Raw genomic sequence first — 21,167 nt, forward strand, 5'->3', positions numbered from 1 at the left:
AACAGCTGGCAGGGAATCATACCATAGTAGGGAGTTAATTTAAAGATAAGGCCTGGGCCATCGATATCAGAGAAAAATGGGTGCTCCATAGGAGACAGATACCAGTTTGGGATGCTGCTCATGATTACAGATAAATAATGACATATCTGGAGATAGCAGTGGAAGGATCTATTAGGAAGGTCATATTTTTGTTGGACGTTAGACCAGGATAGTAACTTTTGATCCACAACAATAACTTTTAGCAAGGTGATCTCTGTGCTTTGCCACAAGTCCCAGCCCACTGAATTCTCAGTAAAGGGAATACCAGGGTTGTGTCGATTATATTTCAAGCTATGTGATCGGGGGTTGAGGTCGGTTTCACACTATAAACCAGCATTGGCGACGTCGATGCACCGCATCTCACCATCAAAAGCAGGCCTTCAGGGAACACCACGCTATTGCGCAGTATTCCCTGTCTGGTCACTGGCCGAAAGTGACGCCCGCTTGCCGTCTTTTTGGGTATGCAGAAGCGTATTGTTAAAATGCGCATGCGCGCCGCGATGTTGTGTCAGTAATTTTTTCAAAATCCAAGCATCGCCATAGGCTAACATGACTTCCGGGCGGATGCAGATCGCCACAATTCGATGCATCACCGCAACGTTAAAATAGTTTTGGGCTTACGACTGAGATGCTGTGAAAACGTCACTTCCGTCACGTTGGCCTGTACCCAATTGCCCGGCATTGGGGTGCAGTATAAAATACCGCAACGCCTTGGTGTGAAAAGAATCCTGAAAATATCCTTCCTAACAATAGCAATGGGGAGTGCCCTGAAGAAATTTAGAATCTTAGGAAGGACATTCATTTTTATGGTGTTGGTGCGCCCAAATAAAGAGATTTTATAGTTCATCCAGGAATTGAGAAAATAATGTAAATACCTAAGGAGGGGTTTATAATTCAAATCGTTGGTACATGAAAGAAATGCTGTGCACCTGTCTCTTGTATTGCTTTTATTATTTAGGGGGTACCCTCATTTGGGGACTCTGGGCCTTCTCTGCCACCTGGTTCATGCTACCCTGGTTGTTCTGGACTTGTCTGGTCCTATTGATATGTAAGACAATGGGTGCTCCCTGTTCCTGCTTTCTTCCCCCTTTTCCCTCCTCTTTTGCACGGCCCAACTTCTGGGCCCCTGTTCCTGGTGTGGACCGTCTTGAACCCTCTTTCCCTGATTCTGCAGGCTGCGGACTTAATGTAAATAAATCAGGGGAGTGGATATATATACTCTTGGAGGCGAATACGCCTATTGGGTCTCGTTGCTCATATTTCTACCTCCCGGTCTTTTTTAATGGGAGCCCCTCCAGGTTGGGTCTAGTGGGGTGATCCCTTTTATGGTTTATGTTATTAATAAAATATATATTTTTTAACATAGGGCGTTTAGGATGCAGTCTGGCTATGCCATAATGTCAGCGTTCAGCAAGCACGTTTCATGCACTGTTGCACTTTGTGATTTATATATGACACATCCTTTTTCTACATTTCGTATGTTGTACTTAATAGATGTTCCACATGTTTGTATGTCACATCCGAGGATGTATGCACGAATTATATTGTATGCACTATTCACACACATTTGGCCGCATAGCTTAACTAAGCATCACAATACAAGCTTGAAGCTTGATGTTTGTCTCTCGCCGCTGCGCGGCGAGTCTCCGCCCCTTCACCCCCGACCCTCACTCCCAGGCACTCTACACCAATGGGGCAGCGCTGGGGGCGCGGCTTAAAGATCCTATGAAGGAAGCCGTACAGCGCTGCCCCGTTTAGGACGTATGCACGTGAGCAAGCGCCAGACGGCGTGAAACGGCTGTAGTGCCGTCCGTACATCCCCTGGTCACCTCTCCCCTACTCACCTCCGCACCTCCGTGGATCCAGGTTTGACAATCTTTGTTTTCTATGTCATATACGCTGGCTGCCGGTAGAAGATTCCAATAAAAGCAATACAAGAGACAGGTGCACAGCATTTCTTTCATGTACCAATGTGCCTCAGTTTGTGCTCTGCACTAACCACAGCTTGCTGCACTTCTCTTTGCCGGGACTGATACCATAGGAATGCAGGTGCAAGTATATGGGGTGAAGTTGTTGCAGGTTTATAGGAGCCCGCTCTGCCCTCTGTCTAATCAGCTGAGTGCCAAGTGACTTTTTCTTCTTAAGTGTACTATATAATTCAAATCATATAGGTCATCATAACTGGAGGAAAGCGGAACCCCCAGGCATCTCAGATTCCCTGGCTTCCATATAAATCCCAAAGCCTATCAAAGTGCCTGTAATCAATGATCACCGGCATCAGTGAAATGCCAGTGGTCATTAACAAAGTGAAAGTAAAAACACACACACATTACTTCCTGTGTACAGTTTACACTACACAGTACAAACAGTTAAAATACACCTACATACATTAAATAAGAATAAATAAATACTTAATTAATGAACCCTTTATCTCCCCCCTCTCCCATAGTTACCAGAATAAAAAACTTGTACAACAAAAAAGTGACATTTAACAAAAAATACATAAATAGTTACCCTAGGGACTCAACTTTTTTAATTTGTATGTCATGAGGTTATATTACTGTCATTTTTGCAAATACTGCTTGTAATTAGTGATATAGTGTAAATAAACAACAACATATAAAAAATACACCTTTATTTCCAAATAAAATATTGTTTCCATAAATTGTAATAGGTATGTAATTTAGAGGTCGTAATAGTCATGACAAATGGGCAAATAAAATGTGTGGGTTTTATCCACAGTAACACGTTTTATTTTAAAACTATAATGACTTAAAACTGAGAGATAATGATTTTTTTATTTTTTTATTCCAGTTAAAATGCATATACAATAAAATAAATCTTAGCAGAAAGTAGCACACAGAGAAAGCCTAATTGGTGGTGAAAAAAACAAGATATAGATAATTTCAGTGTAATAAGTAGTGATAAAGTTATTGGCCAATGTGAAGGGGAGGAGCCCTGAAAGAAGAAAATTACAAAATTACTCTGGTCCATAAGGGGAACACAACTTGTGATTAAGGATGGAAAAATCTGATTAAAGACCCACAATACTTATTCTTGTGCTGCCAAGACATAAAAGCTGAGGACAGCATTCATAAAGGAGGCCCCAACCTGGAAGCTGGTCAGTACCATACTAAGCTATTTCCAGTCAACCCTGACGCCTTCTTGGCGTCAACCGACAGCAATAGAGAATGCATCTGACAGGATCTAGCCTACTGAGCCATGTCCAGATTTCTCCGTACATTATCAATAGCTTGGTGAACAAGCCCATTTGGCTTGGTCTTGACAGAGCCCATTTGGTCAGGGTGTATAATTCTTGGGCAAGTGTAAGGGTCAAAAATTTGACAAGAAATTACAGATCAAGGTTGGAGATGAGGGCGGTAATTTGTACATAAAGATGTTTCCTTATTGGGTTTAGGTATAACCACCACATGAGCCCTCTGCATTTCCCATGGCCAGTCCACTCCCTTGGTCATGATGTCATTGAAGACCCTAACCAGCTATGGAGCTGGGGCCCTGGATAATTGCCCACCCCATGCACGTCGCAGAGAGCATTCTGCACCTGTGTAGGTAGTACTAGATGTACTAGTAGTAGATACTACAATGTAGGTAGTACTAGTAGCAGATGTGAACAGGGTGGGCGTGTGTGCGCAGCTGACCCGTGCATGCACAAAAGAGCTCGACTGATGCAGCTGAAGGTAAATTACCATGGCCGATAGCAGGCGAACGGAGGCACCTGAGAGCACGACGAGGGAGGCAACAGTGGTCATGGGGCTGGAGGAAGCCCCAGGTAAGTATGAATTATTTTACCCCCCTTGTCTCAGGTTCTCTTTAATGATTTAGGGGATTACTGGTTAAGCAGATCAGCTAATAACTAATTTCTGCAGGTTCTGTGCAGAAACTGCTGGTGTAGTTCTGTCGGAATACTTTATACGTTATCTAATCACTATTGTTCCTTACCAATAAGATGCTGCTGACGTTAGAGGACACCTGAAGTGAGAGGGACATGGAGGCTGCCATATTTATTTCCTTGTAAACATTACCAATTGCCTGGCATATTGTTGATCTTTCATGCATCAGTAATGTCTGAGTCACCCACTTGAAACAAGCATGTGGCAAATTCAGTCAAATCTGATCTGCATGCTTGTCGGGGTCTATGTATGGCTAATGCCCGCTACACACAATGCAATTTCCTGTCAGATCGATGAGTCGAATCGATAATTTTTGACATTACTTGATCTGAAAATCTATCTCGTTCTCGAGCGGGAAAAGATCGGACATGTTGGAAATTATCAATTCGATCTGACGGTGAATTGCATTGTGTGTGCCAGGCGTAACAGTTTTACAGGCAGAGGATCAGCAGGACAGCCAGATATTGCATTGTTTAAAAACAAATGAATATGGCAGCCTCCATATCCCTCTCACTTCATTTATCTCACTTCAGAGTGTCTGTTCATGGCTCCTCCTCTTTCCACAGTTGTAATAGGAACGATTGATCAACTAAGCTACTGGATCATTCCTGCAGAGGCATTTGTTTTTTTTACTACTTACTTTAGGGACTTAGTTGCTCGTCTTAAGGAATGAGAGTTTCATGTCACCTAAGAGAGTTTCATTAGAATTCCATGTTGCTAGACAGAGCACTTGGAGAACAGCAGGTGGTGTCTACCTTTCTTTTTCTTCATGGAAAACACAGCAAATGACTTGAGGCCACACAGTAAGTACTAAAGAGCGGCAGGTTGGGCACCAGACTGTGGTAGAGAGATACTGGGTTGCTAGCCCCTTGAGGAACAATGAGTAATGTAAATTATTCTGTAAAGCGCTGCAGAAACTGTGTCAGTGTTATATGGCTGTGTAACCTAAATGAATAATAGTGTTCAGCACTACAGTATTGGACAGCACAGCTGTATGCCACAGCAGTATGCAGTATGGGGGTGGAACTCTGGGACAGTATAGGAGTGTGCAGTGCAGGTGTAATTCAGGATATACTCAGTACAAGGCTACATCTCAGTATAATGAACTGGACCTCTATTTCTGACTGATGCACAGCAGTCCACTTATCTCCCAGTTCACAGTTCTGGGTAGCACTGCAGCCTGGAATACACAATGCAAACCATCACAGGTTATTTCTAGAATTAATGAGTGCACAGAAAGTGCACGGCAGTCCGTCAGTGGGCAGCTCAGGCTACTATGGTTATCTGTTAACGGCCAGATGTACAGTATGTCAGAATGCGGAGGTAGGGATGGCAATTATCTTGTTATTTGTAGTAGTGGGCAGCATAGTTATCTCACTGAGTACAGCAATAGCCAGAGCAGCTGTCAATCTCTATTGGGCTTTGGATGTGAGATTTGTTTCTATGTGATGCATTAGGAACAGAGCAGTCTCTGAATATTGCACAGCACTAATATATAGCACTGAGTAGCAGAGTCATGGCTCTCAGCTGCTACTTCTCTCTAGCAGCTCATTGTCATAGTTCCTCCTCTTCTCTCCCTCCCCCTTCTCTCTCTTTCTCCCTCTTTCTCTCTCTCTCTCCCTTTCTCCTCCCTGCTTTTCTATCTGTTTGTCTCTCCTATTTGCTTGCTTCTTCTTCACCCTGCGTGTTTTGCCTGCTTTATCACCCTCCTCATTAGGATTCGGTTTCCCTCTGCTGTATAGCTGATCTGTGTCTCTGTGCTTTGCAGCTGCGGTTGCACCTCTGGATTTTTCTCTCCTCTCCCTTTTTTCCTGGCTGAGCGGTGGTGGATGTGTGCCCTAGCGCGTCTTGTGGTCTCGTGTTTCTGCCTGTGCCCTTGTGTTTGCCGTATACAGACCTCTGTGGCTTCCTCCTATTCCACATGCATGCTGTGCTGCCCGGATTAGCTATGTGACTGTGTCCGTGTGATTAGCTGTTCTTTACCTGTGATTAGCTGTGTAATTGTGCCAGTGTGCAGATCAGCTGGGATGTGACTGCTGTGTGTTGTATGTTGCCGTGCGGATGTGAGGCAGAACTGGGCTCGCACTCTTGCAGTATTCTCCTTTGCTGGAGATGGAAACCAGAAAAGGCGTCTCGCAGCAGCGAAAAATGAAGGCCAGGTACAGATATCATCTATCTATTCATTTGATATTGATGTCTCTGTCTATGTAGCCAGTCATGCTAGCCTAACAAGTGCTGTCTGAAAAGGATAGGTGCATTTGTAAGTGAGCATCTCTCTATATATCTTTGTGGTGTTCTAATGTGAGGCTTGATCCGTTGCTTTTTGTGCTTAGTGACTTAAGTATAGTGTGCTTAGGACAGTCTGATTTACATGGAACAAATAATGCTCTGCTGGTTCTTCTTACTGATTCTCATCCTAGTGTGCGTTTCTGCAGTACACTATCACAGTGTTGTACCTTATCCCATATTTATCGCCATATCAAGGTGTATCTCTAAAGCAACCCTGCCTAATGCCCCCCCCCCCATTTTCTCTCCAGTTTTGCTCCTTACCCCCCCCCCCCCCTCTCTGTTTTCCTCCCCAAACACACAGCACTCTCCCCCAATCGTGTTAGCATTCTGCTGTCGTCCTGAGAACCTGTGTAGCCTTTGTGTATCGCTGGCCTGCCGTCTGCATTCTTCTCATGTAGATACACTTCAGCAGCATTATTGACCCCCCCCCCCCCATTCCACCAGCTGACCCATGGGATCGGAATATACGCTGAGAGTAGGAGGGCAAATGATTTCTACAGAGGGATTGGGAAATGAGAGCCATAGAGGAAGGTGACCACGCAGAGATTAAGTGGTTTACTCTTATAAATGGCATGCAGAATGCACAGAAATGGTGATACAGTGAGATGACATTCCACACCAGAGAGCTGGAGCAGAATATGGAGATTGCAGAAGATATTACCATGGAACGGAGGCACGGGAAGCATGTATGCACAGTATCAAGGGAGAGCAGTAGAGGGAGACAGCTCTATGCATTGTGCAGATGGAGAATCACAGGCAAATGACTAGGCTGCTAATAGGTAAATCGAAGAATATTGGTATACTGATGATGTTTTTTGTTTGTGCACATTAAAAGCAGAAACACGTAAAGGAAAACTATTGTACACTTTGCACCTCCACTTAGTTATATATATAAAGGGTCTACAGTTAGATGCCTAGCACATAACAGTTCATCTCCAAGCTTATTTTATTAGTCCACAATGGCTTCCCACAATTCTCTGCTTGTGAAATATTGGAATTCTTGATTATGGTGGCCTACATGGACTAGTTCTAGTTCCAGCTTACGACTTAAAGCCATTTGGATTCTATGAATATCATGCCTTGATGACAGTATTTGTGCAGTACAGCAGATATACAGAATGTGTTTGGAGTATTTGCCTATGGCCTGGGACGTTTGCTTATCACATTGTACATTTAGAGAATGTGTTATATTCAGCCCAATTATTGCTATTACCAACAGTACATAGAGATTGCCCATGGTAGATTTTCCGTATGTCATACTTTTGGTTTTTCAATGATTTGAAAATAACCAAAGGCTCCCATTTTTACGTGATAAATCAGGTAAAAAATGGCTGACTTGACTATAAACCAATAAGGCCTATACTCTCCCACCACTATACTCTCCCACCACGAATGCCCAAACTAGTCCTCCCCTCAACTCTGGTCTTTTGACACCATTCCGGTTCCTTCACCATATGCAAAGTGTGTGGCAAGAGCATGCATGGAGAGATTGGTATAGCTGCCTTCTCATTACATCTGTTGGGTCTCTAGTCTTCAGTCATGCGGTATCCTCATTTGCCCACTGCTGTGTCACTGTCATTCAGTCTTGCTGTGGGCTGTGATTTACAATGAGGTATAACTCACAATGAGGCTGACGGATGGAGGAAGGCAGAAGGGGACACTGTGGCTAGGTGAAAACATGGCAGCAGGCAGTGGCTAACTGAAGTCTGTAGACCTTACAGATGGAATTAGGAAGGTGCAAAACAAGTAAGGAAAGATACGTTTTAAGAATCAACGCCTATATTTCCACTGGTTTTTTATTTTGTTTTGTTTTGTTTTTTTGCCCACTGCCATTCTACTTGGGATGTGAGCACAGCAGTTTGGAAAATCCCATGGATTCTCAGTTTTTTCCAATATGTTATTGCCTTGCTTACCAAAGTAATTATCTATCACATACAAGGGGTTTCTTATCAGTTCAGTGCTCTTTGGGAAGGGGCCAGAAAAAATGTCTTGGGGAGAAATAAAAAAAAGTACAAACATAAAACAAATCCTTGAGCTTTTAATTGGCGAAGGACATTTGTCATGGCAGAATGATGCAACTACTTTAAATCCAGTCATCTGGCTGTAATGCCCATGTTTAAAATGTAGTCCTTTCTGAGCCTATCATCTGGAACAAGCGGGCATATGTAGCCCCTTAATCAATACATTTTTCTCACAGGACAGGTTTTCTTATCTACAGGATACCTATTTGGCACTTACTGAGTATTAAATGTATAAAAAAGTAGGTAAGGAAATAAAGTAAAGAAGTAATTCATACTTAAGTTAATTTGGGGCAATGTATTTTTAAACATTTCTTAGCTGCTGGAGGCTGAAAAGGTATTTTATGGGTAAGGTAGGAAAACATCTCCTGTGGGAAACATATACTGAATCAGGGCTGTGATGTGTTAGAACTCCTGGCCAGCATACCCATTGCAGGTAGGGACATATCAGTAATTATAGTAGCCATAGCGACCACCATGAGGCCCGAGCAGGGGAGTCCACATGGCTCTTAAAGTGATCAATAACCTTCTAACTGTCCTCTACACTCTACGTTAACATTTCTGCTTCCATGTGCTGTAGGCACTGCATATTACCATATCCACACATATATATGGGGTGGGGAAAGTCTTTAATATTCCAGTGTACCTAAGGCTTGTAGCCTATCACATTTTGTTTGGAGGATTCATGACTTCCTGTTATGCCGTTTAGAAAAGATGAAAGATAAATGATTAGCATTATGGGTAGAAAAGTAGCATATTGTAGAAGGACATCGGCAATAGGCCTTTCTGCATTTCTCACAGGATAGGTGACAGGTGTACTTTGTCACTCTGCAGGTGACAAGTGGACATGTACACAGATTTAAATACATCATTTTATTCACAGCACAGGCACTGTGAAGGTGATTAGAATATAGAATTCTTTGACAAAACCAATAAAAAATGTGTGATTACATTTTTAGATCATTACTTTTAAATCTATCTTAATTGAAGGTTTTACAACCATCCCCTGATTGGTTATACAATCATACTGCTTGGTTGATTTAGCTTCTGTTAGGATGTATGAGGAGACAACAGGGCCCCTTTTGTAGCAGCAGGAGCACTATTGCCTTTCCTCTACCACAGCTCCTTACATTGATAACTTGACTCTCACTAAAAGTACACTTAAAAGAGAGTCTGAAGCGAGAATAAATCTCGCTTCAGACCTCATAAATAGCAGGGGCACGTGTGCCCCTGCTAAAACGCCGCTATAGCGCGGCTTAACGGGGGTCCCTTCACCCCCAAATCCCCCTCGATACACCCGGGGAGCGCTTTCTGGTTGGGGCAGGGCTAACCGCCGCAGCCCTGCCCCACGCGCGTCTGTCAGCGCGTATCTCCGCCTCTCCCCCGCCCCTCTCAGTCTTCCTTCACTGAGAGGGGCGGGGGAGAGGCGGCGATGCGCCGCTGACAGACGCGACTGAAGGCAGGGCTGCAGCCGTTAGCCCTGCCTCCAGGAAGGGAAATTCTGCGACCTTTTTACGACACACTTTTGCGGGGGGTGGGTTGGGGGTGAAGGGACCCCCGTTTAGCCGCGGGATAGCGGCGTTTTAGCAGGGGCACACGTGCCCCTGCTATTTATGAGCTCTGAAGCGAGATTTATATATAAAGAGTGGCGATTTAAAAAGAAGTCACTTTTTTTGTTCCAGAATTTTTGACATCTGATCAATGTTTTTATAGTGCCACATTTATTAAAGGGCAGAATTTGTTCTCTAGTGGTCAGTGATGTGATTGCTATACAGTAATTGGTAATTATTCTGAAGTGTTGATCCAAAGAATATTTTCCTTGAATGAAGCAAGGGATCAGCCATTTTTCCCATTACTTTTTGCTAGAAAAAGTAGCTGTATTGCCATTACCTCCATTGCTGCTGGCAAACAACACTGGTTTCCATTGTAAGCTATGGCGATACGCATTTTGAAAGCGGAAAATGCTATTTGTCGATCAGATAATTAACAGATTATCATATTGATATCCACTATATAAATACAGCGATTGGCACTAAAGTGCCTTGAAGTCATGGTATTTTAGAATAAATTGTTGATACTGGAATACATGGCCATCCTGAATAAAAATGTCAGTCATTTAGCTAATCACCACTTTTTTAAATTTGATCATCTGAAAGTTGAATTGTTTTGAAAAAAATTGCAGTACAACCTGTCTGCACTCTTTATAAATAAGCTCTGGCATGGATATGGCCCTTAAAGACTGGAGCTCGACACCTGTGAGTTAATAACTTCAGAGTGAGAGGTTAAAGGGAACCTCCTGACTAAAAATCTACTCAGCAGCACTGAAAAGACTTGGTGCACTCAGCAGCACTGAAAAGACTTGGTGCTTCTTTAACAGTTACACAGCATCAGAACTTTGTTTTTTTTACCCAAGCTTCATTTTTAGGTGCACAGAAGCTAAGCTCCGCGCCATCAAATAAATCTGCCTGCGCATTTTTCCACTGATGCTGTGCAAAGCATGATGGGATTTCTGATGTTGTTGTTTTTCTACTGCTGTTTTGGCGCAAATTTGTTTTTTTAAATGTTGAATTTGAGATTTGAAGCCTAGCGTGTGCAGCTGTGGGAGGGGTGATCAGGACACAGGACAGTTGGAACTGTGTCTCTTGCTCCTCGTCACCTCCTTTCAACCAAAAAGATGGCTGCCCCCATGAAATCACAAACATTTGCCTGTTCTTTTAAAACAGGGTGGGTAAGATATTATATTACCTATCTATTTTAATGAACACATTAGTAACTAATGTAATTTAATGACAGTATGTTTGTTTAGGCTGAAGTTCCTCTTTAAGGTTGGGCATGAGGTCAAGGTCAGTGGGGGATAGCAATATGAAAAATGTTGCTGTTAGTTTTATGCATGATAGGGGAGATAGAGCTAAGCAAATCAAATGGTGTGGGTTTACGGTTAGGCTTGGTATTGGTTCAGGGTCAAGAGAGGTCAATTGAGGACGAGGAACATTTTGATATTGAGGATAACGTATGGGTGCTCTAAAGTGGTTCTGTTATCAGAAAAAATGAATGTAATATTAAGGTTCATGTGCAATTTAAATTCATTGTCATCCCCAATGATTGTTAGTGACCATTTCAGGTGGAAGTGTAGAAACAAGCTCTGTACAGATATGCTACTCAGTATCAGACTAGGCCGAATGTTCTAAGGAGGGGGTGAACCAACCGTGCCATGCTGCGGGAACATCAAAGGAAGCAGTCAGTCTGTCCTGCTAGGTTGCTGAAAGGGAAACCCTGCAAAGATACCTGTACACCCTGTAGATTTTGGGGTGAGAAGATCAAGAGCAATCGTTGTGTCTGAGGAAAATCTACTGCACAGCTCATGGCCTTAAAGGAATACTGTAGGGGGGTTGGGGGAAAATGAGTTGAACTTACCCGGGGCTTCTAATGGTCCCCCGCAGACATTCTGTACCCACGCAGCCACTCACCGATGCTCCGGTTCACTTCTGGAATTTCAGACTTTAAAGTCTGAAAAACACTGTGCCTGCGTTGCAGTGTCCTCGCTCCCACTGATGTCACCAGAAGTGTACTGTGCAGGCACAGACCATACTGGGCCTGCACAGTACGCTCCTGGTGACACCAACGGGAGCAAAGCACACGGCAACGCAGGCGCAGTGGTTTTCAGACTTTAAAGTCTGAAATTCCAGAAGTGAACTGGAAGCGGGGCTGGAGCATGTCTGCGGGGGACCATTAGAAGCCCCGGGTAAGTTCAACTCATTTTCCCCCAACCCCCCTACAGTATTCCTTTAAATCACTAAACTTATGTTATAAATTATCTTACTAATTTTTCACTTGAACCCAAAGGAGAGAAAGTTCATGAGATAAAAGGGAGTTGACTCACCAAAGTTGCCATGCGCACAACCTTGTGTTACAACACTTTCGTAACACAGGTTATTGAAGCAATGCTCCTGTTGCCTACATAACATGAGTTGTGCTATTTGCACAACACGCTCTACGGCACTTGCGCAAGTACCGATAAAATTGCCATACGCTCACTGCCCAAAACAATTTTAACGGGTTGGTTAATCAACCCTAAGGTCAGGTAAATCACAAGTTAATTGGGCCTTATACATGAATGTCCAGCAATTTAACCGGCACTAACACTGGGGCAGCCTGTTACACTAGTGTCACCACACCCGTGGAGCTAATTGTGTAACGGCACTGCTCCCCTAGGTTCAGTACCTGCAAATTTGCCATGCATCCATTCACAGCAAATTTACCCGGTGTTCATGCATCAGGCCCACGGAGAGGTAATTCATTAAACAGAGTAGGAAAGATGGACCATGAATTATGATAGATAGGGGTTGATTCACAAAAAATACCTTATAAATGATCTCTCCTTATCTGTTTATCTCATCAGTTATCTCTCCTTATAGTTGAGATAATGCATGAGTTCTGTGAATCAACCTCATGGTGTAAACAAGTCCATAGTGTTCTGTTACAGTTGTTGTTCTGCTAGTGCAGTGCCTGGCCTGGGTGTTGCAAAGAGAAGTGATCTTACCTGCTATATGTCTTACACAGTGATGAATGATCTTTACGCCCTGGTGTTAGTGCAAATTGCTATCTGTTCCGAGCCCCATACTTTCACAGCAGGTTCCTGTCTTGCATTGAGGAAGTTGCGGGATATGGAATCCTATAACAACAGTGTTTGTTTTTGAGTCTGGTCTGAAAACTGAACTGAATGGTACTATTACATGCAGTGCTAAGGACAAAAAGTATATGCTATAAATTGATATACGGTAAGTAGATTTTTAGATCAGTTTACAGAGAAGCATAAGCAGGCAACTATAGCCAGCCCTTTAGAAATTACCGTGCAAATGACATAACCAGGTTCACCCATGTACTAGGTGGGCATTTTGACTTGCTTAAGGAAAAATATATGAATGGCCATTGTGTGTTTTTGCAGTGATCACATCAAAAAACTCCACTGGATGTGGGTAGGCGGTTAACAGTCATGCTTTGTGGCACTAAAGTCCCAGGTTTGTATTGTAGACAGGACACAATCCGAATAGAGTTTATATGTTCCCCTGTGTTTCCTGTGTTTATCAGTATTTTATTGGAGCATTAACTTCCCTGTGAACAGGTAAGCCTGCATATAGAGTTTTCTTACCTGAGATGATTGTTGATCAGGGGAAAATACATTATGAGTCCAAAGTGTAACCTCTCGGGGGGGGGGGGGGAGCAGACCCTGTAGCTGCAGGGGATCACAGTGCTGTGTGAACCCCACCTACTTACCCTCCCTCCAATATAGCACCCCCCCCCCCCTCCAAATAAGATGTTGTGGCCACACTTGCTAGCGGTGGGGTTAGTCATGGTAGCAGCACTGTTATGTGGAGGAGGAATCGTGGTAGTCATACTTGCTATATGACCCCTCAGGATCTGGTATTTGCCAAGATGGATGGGTAAGAGAAATGTGAATGTTGAAGGATCATATCTATGTTGTACTGGGGGCTTCACTATTTGTAGTTACAGTTTTGATGAGAGTAAAAGTGGCCTGATGCTTTTGTCAAGGCTGTTAGTGATCCATCCTGCTTATATCATTGTACAGGCTCCTCCTGCTGGAAGAATGTCCTCACAACAATCACCCTAAACTAAACCAGAACCATCAATATTTTAGAGTGCCATTATTTGAATGGCGTATGTAGTCGCTTTAGTGACATTTTTGATATACTCTATGATGATGCTTTATTAATTATGATAATATCATGCTCAGTCTAGCTCATGGTTGCAGCTGCTTCCACTATTAATACTCACTAGTCTTCAGATAACTTTATGGTTGGGATAAACCTTTCTTTAAGTTGGGTCCCTACCTACGTATGCAAGAATTTGTGATTTTGAAATAAGTGGAACCTATAAGAATGCAGTGGTCATTATTTACTGAAGGCAAGCTTACATTTTCAAAGAGGAACTTTAACCTAGAATTGAACTTTATCCCAATCAGTAGCTGATACCCTCTTTCCCACATGAAAACTTTACCTTTTCTCAAGTAGATTGTCAGGGGAGTCTGTATGGCTGATATTTTGGTGAAAGCCCTTCCACAGTCTGTGAACCTCGTTGCATTGTGGGAAATAAAGGCTGTTTCCAACTGCCAAGCAAGCAGTATCTCCCTCTGCGCATAGAACTCAATAATGAACTTTCCGTACAGATCACCTGGCAGAACTAAAGATGTCGCCAGCAGTGATAAATATGAGAATATAAATCAGGGAGAGGAAAGATTTTACAATGGCCAAACACTGACTAAATAAATTATTAATGAATATTGTAAAAGAAAATAAGCAATTTTATTCATTATGTCATTATCACTACAGTTCCTCTTTAAAGAACCACCATCACGAAAATCATAACATTTGGAAGTACATTTTTTCCAGAGTAAAATGAGGCGTAAATTACTTTTCTCCTATGTTGCTGTCACTTACAGTAAGTAATAGAAATCTGACAGAACGGACAGGTTTTGGACTAACCCATCTCCTCATGGGGGATTCTCAGGGTTTTTGTTCTTTTCAAACGCACTTAGTAAATTGGCAGTTGCTTCGTCCAACTGCCAAATCAGTGTGCAGCAAGCAGGGAGGCTAGCAGGATCTTTCTATATATCCTTTTCAGGGAGTGTCTTTATAAAGAATAAAGGCCATGCTGAGAATCACCCATGAAGAGGTGGACTAGCTAGTCAGATTTCTACTATCTATTGGAAGTAACAGCAACATAGGAGAAAAGTAATTTATGGCTCATTTTAGAGCATATTCACAGTGGGACATTGCGTTGTAATGCAACGTTAAAGTCTCAACGCAGCGTTACAACGCAACACAAAAAAAAGGAGGTAACGCACATTAACACTGCGTTACCGTGGCATACAATAGATACAGTGGAGCATACAGGCAATGAAAAGTATGCCTCTCTGTATCTGGTATTGTCTGCATTTAGAAGTAATGCACTGCAAGCAGTGAGTTACCATAACGCAACATTTACAAAGCGACGTTAAAGTCGCACTGTGAATGTTGCATTGGCTTAACATTACAGTGCGTTATCCTGCGCTATAATTACTCTAAAATGCAGGACAATAACATCCCACTGTGAAAGCGACTTTACTATAGAAGAGACGTACTTCTTATTTGTATGTGTTTACATATATTTTACATTTTTGCATGATAGTGGTCCTTAAAGGGAAGGTTCAAGCAAAATAAAAAAATGAGTTTCACTTACCTGGGGCTTCTACCAGCCCCATTCAGCCATCCTGTGCCCTCGTAGTCACTCACTGCTGCTCCAGTCCCCCGCTGACAGCTTGCCGACCTCGGAGGTCGGGGGCTGCATTGCGTACATTTTTACGCATTCCCGCTAGTGCAGGAACATTAACACATACATTTTTACGCATTACTGGTTTAATGCGTAAAAATGTACGCATTGAACCAGTAATGCGTAAAAATGTATGTGTTAATGTTCCTGCACTAGCGGGAATGCGTAAAAATGTACGCAATGCGGCCAGCCGACCTCCGAGGTCGGCAAGCTGCCAGCGGGGGACTGGAGCAGCAGTGAATGACTACGAGGGCACAGGATGGCTGCATGGGGCTGGTAGAAGCCCCAGGTAAGTGAAACTCATTTTTTTATTTTGCTTGAACCTTCCCTTTAAAGATGTAAATGATCCCCCAACATCAATGTGATTCAAAAGAAGGCTTTTTTTGCAAAGAGAAAAAGTATACAATGTATGTGAAAAAACTAGAAGAAAGGGCAAACATCAGGCTATAATGTGCAGGGATTGGATGCCCCTTTCTCCAACACCATGAAAGTGAGACCGGGCAATAGGTGGATCAGCTGAGACATGAACGCAGTGCACAGGCTGGGTAATATTTCCTTGCAGTGAATGTCCCAGTTGCTTTTATACAGGACATTTGTACAGTATCCGCTCATGGCAGATTTATGTGAGATTGTAAGCTGAGGTTTCTAGAGTGTGTTCATACTTGAAGTAAACATCTGTGTGTATAATTCTAAAGAGCTGATCCGTATGTGCTAAATAATATTTCCATAAATAATGTGTAGCTTTCATCAGGCAAGTAGGATACTGTGGAAGGATGTGTCTCTATACAATAAATATCAAGTGTTTTGGGGATACTGGTCTATTTTTCATTAATTACAAAATGTCCTATTATCAACACTTTACAGTAGAACTAAGGTCATATAAAGTAAAATAAAGAAGTCTAATTATACTAGTAACAATCTCTTATGTTTTAAAATTGTATTGCTATTTAGTAGTGGTTCATAAACAATTGGTAAGTATGTCTTTAGCTATCCCTGTCCCCTGCTTGTCACTTTGTGGTGGTGTCCATTAAAGGTGTCATTTATATTAAACAATCACATTTTATATCAAATTATTCAGATTGTATTTCATGAAAAGAGATAAGCTGATGGGCAAAGTAGATCCAAAACTATCACATTATCAATATTTCCTTAAAGGGATACTGATGTGAGAGGAATGTGGAGGCTGCCATGTTTATTTCCTTTAAACAATACCAGTTGCCTGGCAGTGGCAGCCAATCTGATCATCTGCCTTTAATACTTTTAGCCATAGACCCTGAACAAGCATGCAGCATATTAGGTTTTCTGACAACGATCTGACAAGTTTAGCTGCATGCTTGTTTCAGATGTGTAATTCAGGCACTACTGCAACAGAAGAAACCTACTGGACAGCTCTATTTACCTCTAAGTTAGCCAATAAATAGTATCATCCTGATTCAAAACTTCCTGCTTTTATTGATTGCTAACACAGTACTCTACTAAACAGTACTCTACTAAATCCAGGTAGAGACCCAGTTGATTTCTTCTGTTGCCTTGTGTTTTCACACCGTGTTGGATCCAGCTGTTGGTGGTTTGAGCAATGGGACAATCTTGTTTGTGGGTTAAGACACTATTGCAGCAAAAGAGTATCAGCAGGGCTGCCAGGCAACTAACAATTTTTGAATGGAAATAAATATGGCAGCCTCCATATATCTCACTTCAGGTTCACTTTCAAGAAATGATCACTCAGCTTGTCAGATTTTTTCATAGATTTGATCATAACTGGTGGAGATACCAGCACAAGCTGGATTCTTTAGTGAGGGGATAGATTCAATATGATCATTTCTTTCAATCTGAATCATCGTATCGAAAATGTGATAGTTCGCTAACAATTTTAATGTTAATGGGCGCCTTTAGTCTCAAATCACTCATCAGTGTTTCCATTAAAAGAAAAACTTTGTCTGCTTTAGACCTTATTTTCTTGTTTGTTCTGCCCCCTGGTGCTCAGTAGTTGAATACACTTTTCCCTACTTAGCCCCACCCACTCCTCTCATGATGCAATCCTAACCTGTGCCTACCAGTAGTCCTTTTCCCATGCAGTTGCACATCCATCCTTTACAATAATGCAGAGGGTAGAACAGAAATGTCAGGTAGTTCTGGGTAGTTTGTAGATGTAACATCATCTTGCACTTGTGCACACAGGAGGGGATGCTCTGGTACATAGAGGGGTCCATTGCCCGACATAGGAGTAGAGTAAGGTGGGTGGGTGGAGGGGGGGGGGGGTATCACAATTAGGACAGTAAGTTTGCTTATTAAAGTGTCCCCATAGTATACAGCATTTCTACCTCAGCAGCACTTACTGCCTTGTACTGGGCCCAGGCAAGTCACCACAATTAGATGAAAATTTGCCCATTTGGGACTATTATCTCCTTCCCCATGTACCACCTAACGTCAGCCTGACCTCAGTACTGGTGCAGAGGGTTGGAGTTGATGTCACCAGGGGGCTATGATGGGTGTGAATGGCTAGTGTGGGAGGGAGCATGGCAGAAATAGGGTTAGAAATAGCTGTGCTTGGGAACCTGGATGTCCAGACAAACACTAACACTCACTGAAGCTCAACTGGCCCACGTTAGTGAAAACAACCAGCACCTTGTAGTAAGGCATGAGGGAGAGGGAACAAAAAGCAGAGTGGGCTACAGCCAGGAACACGACGGCAGGGACATTCAGGCCCAGCTTACAAATGTGTAGGAAAGGACAAGACACCACCTCATGGCTGATTCCATTTACTACACATAACAGCTGGGCCACAATCTAATGAAGACAGCCCCTCTCGTGTTGTGCCTTGGGCATGTGGTCCTCACCAACTCACACAGCTTTTCCTCTGTTTAATGCATTAAAGAACTGTTACTATCCCATCACTAGGGATAGTCACAGAAAGAAAAAGAGAAATCAAAGACTTGCCACAGTTATTATGAAATGTGTACAGCAATATACATGAAAAACTGTGGTGATAATATAGCTGTATGCATTATACAGACAGCACTACACATTGAGAGCTCTTTAAATTACAGTGACAGGGAGGTATAGGGAAGTGGTTGTTTATCACAGAGGATGAGAGAGAAGCCTGGTAAGAAACAGCTGCATACACAGTGTAATAAAGTAGCTGCATACAGCATTAGAAAAATAGGGCAGCATTAGTGATGACTGTTAATATTACAGAGGACAAATAAACATAGTGATAATTGTAGAGCTGCAATGTAACATACCTCAGGTGTTTATATGCTGTGGAAGTGGGCCAGTGCTATTATAAAAAAGGATGTTTGTTATGCATACTTAGAATGAAAGGTAAGAGATGCTAACTGCGAGAGATGTCTCTTAAAGCAGCGGGGTGGATCACTACTACGCACTACACTGTCATTTTACTCAAGGGGCTACAGCTCAGTGAATGATGCCTGTGATATAAACAAAAGAAAAATATGCTAGGCGATGTCTGGAGAGATATTTCAACATCACGCACACAGGATATGTGACAGGGGGGTTTCTCCTCGGAATAAGATTTATCATTTTGCCACACTTCGATTCTGCATAGCTTATTAGCCCTTATATTCTCTGCAGACAGACAGTGCTCAAGGTAATGTGTGCTGGTTGCCTTCACACAGCTGGGGAGCAGCCAGTCAGGAGACTGCAGCCTACTGAGTCAGAAGAAACAAACTGACATCCTTATCTCACAGGTACTTTAAGGCAAAACTCATAAACTATTGCTTTAGCCAAGCTATGCACCACACACACATGTAAATGCCTCCCTGTCAGACATGGCTAAAATTACATCATATATGTACATCTCTCTCTTAAAAAAATCAGTTTTACTTGCCTGGGGATTCTACCAGCCCCCTGAAGCCATCCTGTGCCCTTGCAGTCACTCATGGATCCTCCAGTCCCCTGCCGCCAGCTAATTTCGTTTTCGCTGACAGGCCCTAACAAGGAGTCAGCGGGCTTTTTGAACCTGCACAGGCCTGGCCGTGCGTATCCTTCTTCATGTTCCCGTCTTCAATAGCGTCCTGCACAGGCGCAGGACCCTGTTATGGATGGGAACGAAAAGAAAAATACACGTGGCCAGGCCTTTTGGGCCTGTCAGCGAAAATGAAACTAGCTGGCGGCAGGGGACAGGAGGCTCTGTGAGTGACTGCGAGGGCACGGGACGGCTGGAGGGGGCTGGTAGAAGCCCCAGGAAAGTAAAACTGATTTTTTATTCCTGGCTTAAGTGTCCCTTTAAAGGACCACTACAGCGAAAATGTAAGCAGTTAAAATCTGACAGAACTAACAGGTTTTGGATTAGTCCATCTCCTCATGGGGGGTTCTCAGGGTTGTCTTTGTTTTCAAAGCATTTTCTGAACGGCAGTTTAACTGCCAAAATAGTAAGATACCAGCCAGCCTCCCTAATCACTTGCACACTATTTTGCCAGTTAGACTTAGCAACTGCCACTCAGGAAACGCTTTTGAAAACAAAGAAAACCCTGAGAATCCCCCATGAGGAGATAAACTTGTCCAAAACCTGTTGGTTCTGTCAGATTTTTTTCGCTATAATGGTCCTTTAAGTTTAGGCAGAATAGGAGACAGTTTATACAGCATAACAACAAGTAGTCTTAAAAGGGGACTGTATTGACATATAGTAGAACGCAGTAAATTATTCAGGATACCCACTTTTACATTCATTATCCTGGTTTCAGCATCAGTAACACTTCCTATAGCTATATATCTATGTTTATTGGTATGTAGCCCATTGGTTGATATTTAGTCTAGACTATTTAGCTATGTGGAATTCTCCTCCCAGAGAATTCTTGGAGATCAGGTATATTTTATACTGGCTTCAGAATTACCTGAAAGACAAACATTCCACAGAGCTGCACCTGTCAGGACTACACATGCCACCACCTGTGATAATTTTCAGAATATAAATCAGGGTGAGGAAAGGGTAAATAAAGATTTGGCAATGGGAAAACGCTGACTAAATAATGTATAAAAGAATATTGTAAAAAATAAGACATTTTATTTGATACGTTATTTTGTATCTTGAACAGCCTTTCCAGCCATGAAATGCAAAATGGGATGAACTTGCATTCACATGGGACAACCCCATCATTCATGGGACAACTAAATAAGGGTTCCTGGATGAGGATTACACGTGATGCATTTTATCCAGCAAAGTCTATAAATTCAAATAATAGATCAAAGTGACAGAACCGGCAGCAGCACAAAGCTGAGGAGACAGCAGAAATCTGCTACCTACTCCACAATGACAACACATTGGCCTGATATATTCAAAAGCTGCAGTGCAAAGTGTGGGTGTTTCTTACAGCAGCCTGTTTCATTTCATGTTCCCTCAGTAGGTCACACAATAAGGTCCATGTGACTTAAGTGTATTTTAGCTTGTGACTTTATTCACCTCACGCTATGTAATGCGATTTTTTAGCACCGACCTAGTGAAAAATTACTAAAAATAACCCCATTATTGATTAATGGTTGATACTACGCTCCTCACTTTACTGAAATTGTATTGTAGCCTGTAAGGTGACAAAACAATGAAGCTATAACTGGAATGGGAAATGTA

General features: G+C 42.6%; 1 protein-coding gene and 1 long non-coding RNA gene across 9 annotated transcripts in view; one reads left to right on the forward strand and one right to left on the reverse strand.

Annotated features, from left to right (window-relative positions):
* Window positions 1-21,167, forward strand: part of LINGO1 (leucine rich repeat and Ig domain containing 1) — a 560,070-nt gene that overhangs the window by 509,079 nt on the left and 29,824 nt on the right. Inside the window, exon 1 of one of the 8 annotated variants that reach the window (XM_068275721.1) lies at window positions 5,574-6,109. The exons of 6 other annotated variants lie outside the window; for them this stretch is intronic. The gene's annotated coding sequence lies outside the window, so the exon portion shown is untranslated. Of the gene's footprint in view, window positions 1-5,573; window positions 6,110-6,756; window positions 7,019-21,167 lie in introns of those variants that run through there. One more of the 8 variants, XM_068275722.1, reaches the window with a different exon arrangement.
* The window catches only part of LOC137563359 (uncharacterized), a 175,223-nt gene that overhangs the window by 75,319 nt on the left and 78,737 nt on the right, over window positions 1-21,167 (reverse strand). The window contains exon 2 of the long non-coding RNA XR_011030330.1: window positions 12,798-12,929. This is a non-coding gene — a long non-coding RNA (uncharacterized lncRNA). The remainder of the gene's footprint in view (window positions 1-12,797; window positions 12,930-21,167) is intronic.

Source organism: Hyperolius riggenbachi, chromosome 3 (assembly GCF_040937935.1).
Source record: "Hyperolius riggenbachi isolate aHypRig1 chromosome 3, aHypRig1.pri, whole genome shotgun sequence".
Taxonomy (NCBI): domain Eukaryota; kingdom Metazoa; phylum Chordata; class Amphibia; order Anura; family Hyperoliidae; genus Hyperolius; species Hyperolius riggenbachi.